Genomic DNA, 14,697 nt, shown 5'->3' with positions numbered 1-14,697 from the left:
CATGCATGCAACATACATATATACTACATGCATGCAACATGCATACTACATATATACAACATACACTCACTGGCCACTTTATTAGGTACACCTGTCCAACTGTGTGTTAAGACTTAATTTCTAATCAGCCAATCACATGGCGGCAACTCAGTGCATTTAGGCATGTAGACATGGTCAAGACAATCTCCTGCAGTTCAAACCGAGCATCAGTATGGGGAAGAAAGGTGATTTGAGTGCCTTTGAACGTGGCATGATTGTTGGTGCCAGAAGGGCTGGTCTGAGTATTTCAGAAACTGCTGATCTACTGGGATTTTCACGCACAACCATCTCTAGGGTTTACAGAGAATGGTCCGAAAAAGAAAAAAAATCCAGTGAGCGGCAGTTCTGTGGCCGGAAATGCCTTGTTGATGCCAGAGGTCAGAGGAGAATGGGCATACTGGTTCGAGCTGATAGAAAGGCAACAGTGACTCAAATTGCCACCCGTTACAACCAAGGTAGGCAGAAGAGCATCTCTGAACGCACAGTGCGTCGAACTTTGAGGCAGATGGGCTACAGCAGCAGAAGACCACACTGGGTACCACTCCTCTCAGCTAAGAACAGGCATCTGATGGCTACTTTCAGCAGGATAATGCGCCATGTCATAAAGCTCGAATCATCTCAGATTGGTTTCTTGAACATGACAATGAGTTCACTGTACTCAAATGGCCTCCTCAGTCACCAGATCTCAATCCAATAGAGCATCTTTGGGATGTGGTGGAACGGGAGATTCGCATCAGGGATGTGCAGCCGACAAATCTGCGCCAACTGTGTGATGCCATCATGTCAATATGGTCCAAAATCTCTGAGGAATGCTTCCAGCACCTTGTTGAATCTCTGCCACGAAGAATTGAGGCAGTTCTGAAGGCAAAAGGGGGTCCAACCCGTTACTAGCATGGTGTACCTAATAAAGTGGCCAGTGAGTGTATATACTACATGCATACTACATATATACCACATGCATGCAACATACATACATACTACTAGTGTTGAGCATTCCGATACTGCAAATATCGGGTATCAGCCGCTATTCGCTGTATTGGAATTCCGATACCGAGTACCGATATTTTTTCAATATCGGATATCGGAATTGGAAGTTCCCATAATACAAGAGCCACTGCTGTGGCTCTGATTGGCTGCGGAAATGACGTCATCATGATGCGCCGTCAGTTCGGGCCTTCCGGGGGGTCTATGCCGATTGCCCAGGGGTCTGTACCGGCCTGCCGGGGGTCTGTGCCGACTGCCCGGGGTCTGTGCCGACTGCCCGGGGGTCTGTGCCGACTGCCGGGGGTCTGTACCGACTGTCCGGGGGTCTGTGCAGGCTGCAGGGGTCTGTACCGGCCTGCTGGGGGGCTGTGCCGGCCTGCCGGTGGTCTGTACCGACTGTCCGGGGGTCTGGGCGGACTGCTGGGGGTCTGTACCGGCCTGCCGGGGGGCTGTGCCGGCCTGCCGGGGGTCTGTGCAAGCTGCGGGGGTCTGTACCGGCCTGCCGGGGGGCTGTGCCGGCCTGCCGGTGGTCTGTACCGACTGTCCGGGGGTCTGAGCGGACTGCCGGGGGTCTGTGCCGGCCTGCCGGGGGTCTGTGCCGGCCTGCCGGGGGGCTGTGCCGACTGTCCAAGGGGCTGTGCAGGCTGCGGGGTCTGTGCAGGCATCGTCCGATGGGACTACAAGTCCCATCGGGTGCTGCCTGCTACCATGACGGTGATTGACACATTAGCCAATGATGGGACAGTAGTAGTCCCTTCATCCGGCCTATGTGTTGAATGTAAAAAAAAAACAAATACATACTACATACATACTACATGCTACATACATACTACATACATGCTACATACATACTACATGCATGCAACATACATACATACTACATATAGACCACATGCATGCAACATGCATACTACATATATACCACATATATACTACATGCATGCAACATAAATACAACAAATATACTACATGCATGCAACATGCATACTACATATATACTACATGCATGCAACATACATATATAATACATGCATACTACATATATACTACATGCATGCAACATACTACATTTATACCACATATATACTACATGCATGCAACATACATACAACATATAAACTACATGCATGCAACATGCATACTACATAAATACTACATGCATGCAAACTACATGCAACATGCATACTACATACACTCACTGGCCACTTTATTAGGTACACCATGCTAGTAACGGGTTGGACCCCCTTTTGCCTTCAGAACTGCCTCAATTCTTCGTGGCAGAGATTCAACAAGGTGCTGGAAGCATTCCTCAGAGATTTTGGACCATATTGACATGATGGCATCACACAGTTGGCGCAGATTTGTCGGCTGCACATCCCTGATGCGAATCTCCCGTTCCACCACATCCCAAAGATGCTCTATTGGATTGAGATCTGGTGACTGAGGAGGCCATTTGAGTACAGTGAACTCATTGTCATGTTCAAGAAACCAATCTGAGATGATTCGAGCTTTATGACATGGCGCATTATCCTGCTGAAAGTAGCCATCAGATGCCTGTTGTTAGCTGAGAGGAGTGGTACCCAGTGTGGTCTTCTGCTGCTGTAGCCCATCTGCCTCAAAGTTCGACTCACTGTGCGTTCAGAGATGCTCTTCTGCCTACCTTGGTTGTAACGGGTGGCAATTTGAGTCACTGTTGCCTTTCTATCAGCTCGAACCAGTATGCCCATTCTCCTCTGACCTCTGGCATCAACAAGGCATTTCCGGCCACAGAACTGCCGCTCACTGGATTTTTTTTCTTTTTCGGACCATTCTCTGTAAACCCTAGAGATGGTTGTGCATGAAAATCCCAGTAGATCAGCAGTTTCTGAAATACTCAGACCAGCCCTTCTGGCACCAACAATCACGCCACGTTCAAAGGCACTCAAATCACCTTTCTTCCCCATACTGATGCTCGGTTTGAACTGCAGGAGATTGTCTTGACCATGTCTACATGCCTAAATGCACTGAGTTGCCGCCATGTGATTGGCTGATTAGAAATTAAGTCTTAACACACAGTTGGACAGGTGTACCTAATAAAGTGGCCAGTGAGTGTATATACCACATATATACTACATGCATGCAACATACATATATACTACATATATACTACATGCAACATACATACTACATATATACTACATGCATGCAACATACATACATACTACATATACTACATGCATGCAACATGCATACTACATATATACCACATATATACTACATGCATGCAACATACATACAACATATATACTACATGCATGCAACATGCATACTACATGCACGCAACATACATATATACTACATGCAACATGCATACTACATGCATGCAACATACATATATACAACATGCAACATACATACTACATATATACTACATGCATGGAACATACATACTACATATATACTACATGCATACTACATATATACCACATGCATGCAACATACATATATACAACACATATACTACATGCATGCAACATGCATACTACATATATACCACATATATACTACATGCATGCAACATACATACAACATATATACTACATGCATGCAACATGCATACTACATATATACCACATATATACTACATGCATGCAACATACAGATATACTACATGCAACATACATACTACATATATACTACATGCATGCAACATACATATATACTACATATATATTACATGCAACATACATACTACATATATACTACATGCATGCAACATACATACATACTACATATATACTAAATGCATACTACATATATACCACATGCATGCAACACACATATATATAACATATATACTACATATATACCACATATATACTACATGCATGCAACATACATATATACTACATATATACTACATGCAACATACATACTACATATATACTACATGCATGCAACATACATACATACTACATATACTACATGCATGCAACATGCATACTACATATATACCACATATATACTACATGCATGCAACATACATACAACATATATACTACATGCATGCAACATGCATACTACATGCACGCAACATACATATATACTACATGCAACATGCATACTACATGCATGCAACATACATACATACATACTACATATATACCACATGCATGCAACATACATATATACAACATGCAACATACATACTACATATATACTACATGCATGGAACATACATACTACATATATACTACATGCATACTACATATATACCACATGCATGCAACATACATATATACAACACATATACTACATGCATGCAACATGCATACTACATATATACCACATATATACTACATGCATGCAACATACATACAACATATATACTACATGCATGCAACATGCATACTACATATATACTACATGCATGCAACATACAGATATACTACATGCAACATACATACTACATATATACTACATGCATGCAACATACATATATACTACATATATATTACATGCAACATACATACTACATATATACTACATGCATGCAACATACATACATACTACATATATACTAAATGCATACTACATATATACCACATGCATGCAACACACATATATATAACATATATACTACATATATACCACATATATACTGCATGCATGCAACATACATATATACTACATATATACCACATGCAACATGCATACTACATATATACTGCATGCATGCAACATACACACATACTACATATATACCACATATATACTACATGCATACTACATATATACCACATGCATGCAACATACATATATACTACATGTATGCAACATATATACTACATGCATGCAACATGCATACTACATATATACCAGATATTTACTACATGCATGCAACATACATATATACTACATATATACCACATATATACTACATGCATGCAACATACATATATAATACATATATACTACATGCAACATACATACTACATACATACTACATATATACCACATGCATGCAACATGCATACTACATATATACTACATATATACTACATGCATGCAACATACATATATACTACATGCATGCAACATACATACATACTACATATATACCACATGCATGGAACATGCATACTACATATATACTACATATATACTACATGCATGCAACATACATATATACTACATACAATACATTCATACAATACATACATATAGACATACAGTACATATAACATAGAGTACATACTCACCATCACTTGTCACTTTGTTCCCCAAAGCCATTGTCATCTATGGAATAAATATTAAAATAACAAAGCAACAACATACTTACCCCTGATTCACAGAAGTCCACGAGTGTCCCACGACGATCTTGCGTGGAGGACAGCAGCATCAGCTGATGCTACCGTTCCTACGGGCTCCAGGAAACCAGTGTCGGGAGGTAGGTATCCTTCCGCCCTGTATTCCTCCGCCACTGTAATAAAAAAAAAAAGTCCCTAGTCTCATTTTATGGCATTGCTGTGTGAGAAATTTCCCACGCAGCTTTTGCCATAAAGTGAGACTAGGGACATTGTATGAATGTATTGTATGTAGTATATATGTATGTTGCATGCATGTAGTATATATGTGGTATATATGTTGCATGCATGTAGTATATATGTAGTATGCATGTTGCATGTAGTATATATGGTGCATGCATGTAGTATATATGTAGTATGTATGTTGCATGTAGTATATATGTAGTGTATATGTATGTTGCATGCATGTAGTATATATGTAGTATGTATGTTGTATGTAGTATATATGTTGTATATATGTATGTTGCATGCATGTGGTATATATGTAGTATATATGTGGTATATATGTAGTTTGCATGTTGCATACATGTGGTATATATGTAGTATGTATGTATGTTGCATGCATGTAGTTTATATGTGGTATATGTAGTATGCATGTGGCATGCATGTGGTATATATGTAGTAGGTATGTATGTTGCATGCATGTAGTAAATATGTAGTATGCATGTTGCATGTAGTATACAGTATATGTATGTTGCATGCATGTAGTATGTATGTTTCATGTAGTATATATGTAGTATATATGTATGTTGCATCCATGTAGTATATATGTAGTATGTATGTTGCATGTAGTATATATGCTGTATATATGTATGTTGCATGCATGTGGTATATATGTAGTATATATGTGGTATATATGTAGTTTGCATGTTGCATACATGTGGTATATATGTAGTATGTATGTTGCATGCATGTAGTTTATATGTGGTATATGTAGTATGCATGTGGCATGCATGTGGTATATATGTAGTAGGTATGTATGTTGCATGCATATAGTATATATGTAGTATGCATGTTGCATGTAGTATACAGTATATGTATGTTGCATGCATGTAGTATGTATGTTTCATGTAGTATATATGTAGTATATATGTATGTTGCATGCATGTAGTATATATGTAGTATGTATGTTGCATGTAGTATATATGCTGTATATATGTATGTTGCATGCATGTGGTATATATGTAGTATATATGTGGTATATATGTAGTTTTCATGTTGCGTGCATGTGGTATATATGTAGTATGTATGTTGCATGCATGTAGTATATATGTAGTATGCATGTTGCATGCATGTAGTATATATGTCGTATGTATGTTGCATGCATGTAGTATATATGTGGTATATATGTAGTATGCATGTTGCATGCATGTGGTATATATGTAGTATGTATGTATGTTGCATGCATGTAGTATGCATGTTGCATGTAGTATATATGTATGTTGCATGCATGTAGTATATATGTTGTATGTTGCATGCATGTAGTATATATGTTGTATGTATGTATGTTGCATGCATGTAGTATATATGTTGTATGTATGTTGCATGTAGTATATATGTTGTATATATGTATGTTGCATGCATGTGGTACATATGTAGTATGCATGTAGTATATATGTGATATATATGTAGTTTGCATGTTGCATGCATGTGGTATATATGTAGTATGTATGTATGTTGCATACATGTAGTATATATGTAGTATGCATGTTGCATGCATGTAGTATATATGTTGTATGTATGTTGCATGCATGTAGTATATATGTTGTATGTTGCATGCATGTAGTATATATGTGGTATATATGTAGTATGCATGTTGCATGCATGTGGTCTATATGTAGTATGTATGTATGTTGCATGCATGTAGTATGTATGTAGCATGTATGTAGTATGTATGTAGTATGTATTTTTTTTTTTTTTATATTCAATACATAGGCCGGATGATGGGACTACTACTGTCCCATCATTGGCTAATGTGTCAATCACCGTCATGGTATCAGGCATCGCCCGATGGGACTTGTAGTTCCATCAGACGATGCCTGCCCAGACCCCCGCAGCCTGCACAGACCCCCGGACAGTCGGCACAGAGCCCCCGGCAGGCCGGCACAGCCCCCTGGCAGGCCGGTACAGACCCCCGGCAGTCCGCTCAGACCCCCGGACAGCCAGTACAGACCACCGGCAGGCCGGCACAGCCCCTCGGCAGGCCGGTACAGACGCCCGCAACCTGCACAGACCCCCGGACAGTCTGCACAGCCCCCCGGCAGGCCGGCACAGCCCCCCGGCAGGCCAGTACAGACCCACGGCAGTCCGCTCAGACCCCCGGACAGTCGGTACAGACCACCGGCAGGCCGGCACAGCCCCCCGGCAGGCCGGTACAGACCCCGCAGCCTGCACAGACCCCCGGACAGTCGGTACAGACCATCAGCAGGCCGGCACAGCCCCCCGGCAGGCCGGTACAGACCCCCGGCAGTCCGCTCAGACCCCCGGACAGTCGGTACAGACCACCAGCAGACCGGCACAGCCCCCCGGCAGGCCGGTACAGACCCCCACAGCCTGCACAGACCCCCGGACTGTCGGTACAGACCCCTGGCAGTCGGCACAGACGCCCGGGCAGTCGGCACAGACCCCCGGCAGGCCGGTACAGAGCCCCGGGCAGTCGACACAGACCCCCCGGCAGGCCGGTACAGACCTCGAACTGACGGCGCATCATGATGCGCACAGACCGCGCATCATGATGATGTCATTTCAACAGCCAATCAGAGCCACAGCAGTGGCTCTTTGCATTATGGGAACTTCCAATTCCGATATCCGATATTGAAAAAATATCGGTACTCGGTATCGGAATTCCGATACAGCGAATATCGGCCGATACCTGATATTTGCAGTATATGTAGTATGCATGTAGTATATATGTTGTATATATGTAGTATGCATGTTGCATGCATGTGGTATATATGTAGTATGTATGTATGTTGCATGCATGTATATATGTAGTATGCATGTTGCATGTAGTATATATGTAGTATATATGTATGTTGCATGCATGTAGTATATATGTATGTTACATGCATGTAGTATATACAGTGGGGCAAAAAAGTATTTAGTCAGTCAGCAATAGTGCAAGTTCCACCACTTAAAAAGATGAGAGGCGTCTGTAATTTACATCATAGGTAGACCTCAACTATGGGAGACAAACTGAGAAAAAAAAATCCAGAAAATCACATTGTCTGTTTTTTTTTTCATTTTATTTGCATATTATGGTGGAAAATAAGTATTTGGTCAGAAACAAGCAATCAAGATTTCTGTCTCTCACAGACCTGTAACTTCTTCTTTAAGAGTCTCCTCTTTCCTCCACTCATTACCTGTAGTAATGGCACCTGTTTAAACTTGTTATCAGTATAAAAAGACACCTGTGCACACCCTCAAACAGTCTGACTCCAAACTCCACTATGGTGAAGACCAAAGAGCTGTCAAAGGACACCAGAAACAAAATTTTAGCCCTGCACCAGGCTGGGAAGACTGAATCTGCAATAGCCAACCAGCTTGGAGTGAAGAAATCAACTGTGGGAGCAATAATTAGAAAATGGAAGACATACAAGACCACTGATAATCTCCCTCGATCTGGTACTCCACGCAAAATCCCACCCCGTGGGGTCAGAATGATCACAAGAACGGTGAGCAAAAATCCCAGAACCACGCGGGGGGACCTAGTGAATGAACTGCAGAGAGCTGGGACCAATGTAACAAGGCCTACCATAAGTAACACACTACGCCACCATGGACTCAGATCCTGCAGTGCCAGACGTGTCCCACTGCTTAAGCCTGTACATGTCCGGGCCCGTCTGAAGTTTGCTAGAGAGCATTTGGATGATCCAGAGGAGTTTTGGGAGAATGTCCTATGGTCTGATGAAACCAAACTGGAACTGTTTGGTAGAAACACAACTTGTCGTGTTTGGAGGAAAAAGAATACTGAGTTGCATCCATCAAACACCATACCTACTGTAGAGCATGGTGGTGGAAACATCATGCTTTGGGGCTGTTTCTCTGCAAAGGGGCCAGGACGACTGATCCGGGTACATGAAAGAATGAATGGGGCCATGTATCGTGAGATTTTGAGTGCAAACCTCCTTCCATCAGCAAGGGCATTGAAGATGAAACGTGGCTGGGTCTTTCAACATGACAATGATCCAAAGCACACCGCCAGGGCAACGAAGGAGTGGCTTCGTAAGAAGCATTTCAAGGTCCTGGAGTGGCCTAGCCAGTCTCCAGATCTCAACCCTATAGAAAACCTTTGGAGGGAGTTGAAAGTCCGTGTTGCCAAGCGAAAAGCCAAAAACATCACTGCTCTAGAGGAGATCTGCATGGAGGAATGGGCCAACATACCAACAACAGTGTGTGGCAACCTTGTGAAGACTTACAGAAAACGTTTGACCTCTGTCATTGCCAACAAAGGATATATCACAAAGTATTGAGATGAAATTTTGTTTCTGACCAAATACTTATTTTCCACCATAATATGCAAATAAAATGAAAAAAAAACAGACAATGTGATTTTCTGGATTTTTTTTTCTCAGTTTGTCTCCCATAGTTGAGGTCTACCTATGATGTAAATTACAGACGCCTCTCATCTTTTTAAGTGGTGGAACTTGCACTATTGCTGACTGACTAAATACTTTTTTGCCCCACTGTATGTGGTATATATGTAGTATGCATGTTGCATGCATGTGGTATATATGTAGTATGCATGTTGCATGCATGTGGTATATATTTAGTATGTATGTTGCATGCATGTAGTATACATGTTGCATGTAGTATATATGTATGTTGCATGCATGTAGTATATATGTGGTATATATGTAGTATGCATGTTGCATGCATGTGGTATATATGTAGTATGTATGTTGCATGCATGTAGTATATATGTAGTATGTATGTTGCATGTAGTATATATGTTGTATATATGCATGTTGCATGCATGTAGTATATATGTTGTATGCATGTTGCATGTAGTATATATGTAGTATGCATGTTGCTTGCATGTGGTATATATGTAGTATGTATGTATGTTGCATGCATGTAGTATGTATGTAGCAAGTATGTATGTAGCATGTAGTATGTATGTAGTATGTATTTTTTTTTTTTTGTACATTCAACACATTAGCCGGATGATGGGACTACTACTGTCCCATCATTGGCTAATGTGTCAATCACCATCATGGTTGCAGGCATCGCCCGATGGGACTTGTAGTCCCATCGGATGATCCTGCACAGACCCCTGCAGCCTGCACAGACCCCCAGACAATCGGCACAGACCACCGGCAGGCCGGCACAGCCCCCCCGGCAGGCAGGCACAGACCCCCGCAGCCTGCACAGACCCCCGGACAGTCGATACAGACCACCGGCAGGCCGGCACAGCCCACCGCTGCCTGCTCAGACCCCCGGACAGTCGGTACAGACCACCGGCAGGCCGGCACAGCCCCCCGGCAGTCCGCACAGACCCCCGGGCAGTCGGCACAGACCCCCGGAAGATCCGTACACCCCCCCCCGAGAAGCTGTACAAGGACAGAAAAGGGTTTTTCTTATTCCGATACCGAAAGTCCCATAGACTTAAATAGGACTTCCGGTATCGGAATCGGCGATACCAGATACTTTTTTCGTATCTGGCCGATACCATCCGATCCGATATTTTAGGGTATCGGATGGTATCGCTCAACACTAGTCATGGCCAAAAGTGTTGTCACTCTTAAAACTGCTCCAGAAAATGAAGTATTTCTCCCAGAAAATGATTGAAATTACAGTACATATGCTTTGTTATACACATGCTTATTTCCTTTGTGTATTGGAACAATACAAAAAAAAAAAACAGAAAAAGGCAATTTGGACATAATTTCATACAAAACCCCAAAAATGGGCTGGACAAAATTGTTGGCACCCTCAACTAAATATTTGGTTACACACCTTTTGGAATAAATAACTGCAATCAATCGCTTCCATTGACAAGCTTCTTACACATCCCAACTTGGATTTTGGACCACTCTTCTTTTGAAAACTGCTCTATGTGTCTCATAGTTGAAGGTCGCCTTCTCCCAAAAGCAAGTTTAAGATCTCTTCATGTGTTTTCAATGGGACTTAGATCCGGACTCATAGCTGCCACTTCAGAACTCTCCAGCGCTTTGTTTCCTTCCATTTTTGGGTGCTTCTTGAAGTATGTTTGGGGTAATTGTCCTGCTGAAAGACTCTAAGATGCAAACCTAGCTTTGTGACACTGGACAATACATTGAGACCCAAAATCATTAGGTAATCTTCGAATTTCATGATGCCGTGCCCACAGTCAAGGCACCCTGGGCAAGAGGCAGCAATACAACCCCAAAAATCTTTGAACTTTCACCATATTTGACTGTAGGTACTGTGTTCTTTTCTTTTTAAACCTCATTTCATTTTTAGTAAACAGTAGAATGATGTTGTGATGACACTGTATTTATTATTAAATATTCCAGAAGTATTATTCAGTAGGACCAGGGACATGAGCTGTTGTTCATATGAGCCTAAAGCTAACTCTTTTTGTAAGTTGAATTGATGTTTGTTGATTTAATGAATGGCTGCTGATTACCTATTGTATCAGCACATGCAGCTTATTGTTCTGCTATCCTCAGGAAGCAAAAGCACAAGTTAATTGAACAATTGAGGTTTGTTAATTTGGTGAATGCCTGCTGACTACCTATTGTATAAGTTCCTGCATCTTGCTTTTCTGCAAACACTGAAAGACAAAATATGCAGGTTAATTGAACACTCAAAAAATGAGAGATTATCTCATCTCACCTCCCATCAAACCAAAGGATAATGCCCTGAACGACAGCTGTGGGTTTAAAAAGGACCTTTCTCCTTCTACAGAGATACTCTACAGGACAGCAGCCAATGCACCATGGCTCTAACCAGAGGAATACAGATTTGCTCTACTGCCCATCACTGAACCCACAGAGATGTTTGGAGAACCCAGGTTGGGACAATCAGGTCACCTGGCCACATAGCTTAATGCTTTTTGTCAGCTTCTTAAGCCTCTTGCTACCTTCTGCCTGTGCATGCACAAAAATGAGGCTCTACTGGTTGGGTTGTTGGCCCTGGAAGCCCTGAAGTCACAGATGTTCTAATTCCTGGTGAGCCAGCAGAAGGGTGAGACTGTCATTTGCACCATCTTATGTACTTTCTGGGACTGTACTATATGTTATTGATGTTGGAGATCCAATAAAGAATCACCCCATTGTGTTACCCTTACCCTGTGTTGTCTAAGTAGTATTATGCCCATGGGAAGGAAAATGGGCATTCAGCGGGTTAGGCCTGGTACATTATATATCTCAATTTCTGCCACAAATTTGTGCAGACATAGCAAAGGCAAATAGGCAAAAAATAGATGAATCAATAAAACCAATCATTTATTAATAAATTTCATAAAATTCTTTTTTACAAGGAAATTTCTAAAAAAAAGGGGAGTACAAATGTAATGATAGATGCTCACAGAATTAAGCTTTATGCAACATAATCACAGAATGTTTTTTTCTTTTCTTTTTTCAATTTTTTTACATACAAATTATCTCCAAATAGTGTTTATTTCTTAAGCATAAATTCATAAGCTATATTTATATAAACTTCTGTCTAAATATTTTTAGGGAAAGGCCCAATAGTTCTAAAAGCAGAAGAAACACATCTTTGATTAAATAGTGTGAAATACACACTGCTGAAAGTAAATAACAATTGGGTTTAACTCCCTATACTATGTGTATACCATGATAATCAAAGACAAGGCTAACTAATCCTTAATGGAGTAATCACAATGCATAAATGCTCAGATAGTAGCGACTTTTGTTCTCAATGTTTCTCTGATTAATTACAAATACTTATAAACAAAAATGCATAAGCTTACTTGATTGTGTAAATATGTATCTAATTGTTGTAACAAAGGAACAACCTAACTGTGTGTGCGGCAAAGAAAATTTCTCCTTAATGTGAATATATCCAATGCCTAGTGCAGAGAACTACAGGTTAATCATGTGTCCTGCTTAATATGCCAGCTATACTGATTCAATTTGAAATAAGCTATTCCTGCATGATGTAACAATGCAATCCTGTTTGCAATGATACAACAACTTACATGTATAAAACTTCTGCGGCTCTCTCATACACGTGTCTGGTTACCCCGACAGTGCCATTTTGCCATACTGGCTTCCTCAATAGGGGGCGTATATTATAAGTTGTTGTATAACACAGGTCAACGAAAAAAAATTTTTTTTCTGGTGTCCAAAATATTTTAATGAATTTGGGGTATTTTTGGGGTGCTGATTCTGAATATGTCATCAGTTTTGCCAGATTGGCTCAAGTTTTTGAGATTTTTGGTATCTTATTTATAGCACTTGTTGGTAAATGCGACGCATCATCTCATTAATTTCTTTGGATTAGTACTTGAACTGAGCAGTTCTCAATATAGTTTTGTGTTAATTAGTGTTCTAAAAGTTTGTTCATAGCTTGATTTTTGCACTAACTTTATGTTGTTGTCTGTTTTCCAGTGAAAAGCATGAACTCATCATGAAGAAGTTGTCTTAACGATCCAGACTCATTCTGTTACATTTGTGGTGAATATACACTGCCAAAACATAGAAGAAACATAACACACTTCGTAAAAAAAGTGTATTTTGCCTATTTTGGGGTTATGCTTGGGGACCAAGACAAGTTTTGGGCACCACACATAGTGTGCAAAGCATGTATCGAATTATTACGAAAATGGAGCAAAGGACAAAGAAAAAGCTTCAAATTTGGTGTTCCAATGGTGTGGAGAGAGCCAAAAAATCATCATGATGACTGTTATTTCTGTGCAGTGCAAGTGCAAGGATTCAATAAGCATAAGAAACGAAAATGGGAGTAACATGGAATCTGCAAGAAGGCCTGTCCCTCATTGTGAAGATGTGCCTGTACCTGTGTTTACCATAAATAACAGTCATCATGATGATTTTTTGGCTCTCTCCACACCATTGGAACACCAAATTTGAAGCTTTTTCTTTGTCCTTTGCTCCATTTTCGTAATAATTCGATACATGCTTTGCACACTATGTGTGGTGCCCAAAACTTGTCTTGGTCCCCAAGCATAACCCCAAAATAGGCAAAATACACTTTTTTTACGAAGTCTGTTATGTTTCTTCTATGTTTTGGCAGTGTGTATTCACCACAAATGTAACAGAATGAGTCTGGATCGTTAAGACAACTTCTTCTTGATGAGTTCATGCTTTTCACTGGAAAACAGACAACAACATAAAGTTAGTGCAAAAATCAAGCTATGAAC

This window comes from Dendrobates tinctorius, unplaced genomic scaffold, assembly GCF_039654945.1.
Source record: "Dendrobates tinctorius isolate UK_male_01 unplaced genomic scaffold, ASM3965494v1 ptg000094l, whole genome shotgun sequence".
In the NCBI taxonomy this organism is placed as follows: Eukaryota; Metazoa; Chordata; class Amphibia; order Anura; family Dendrobatidae; genus Dendrobates; species Dendrobates tinctorius.
The sequence above is the reverse complement of the archived record's forward strand: the minus strand, read 5'-3'. Positions refer to the sequence as shown.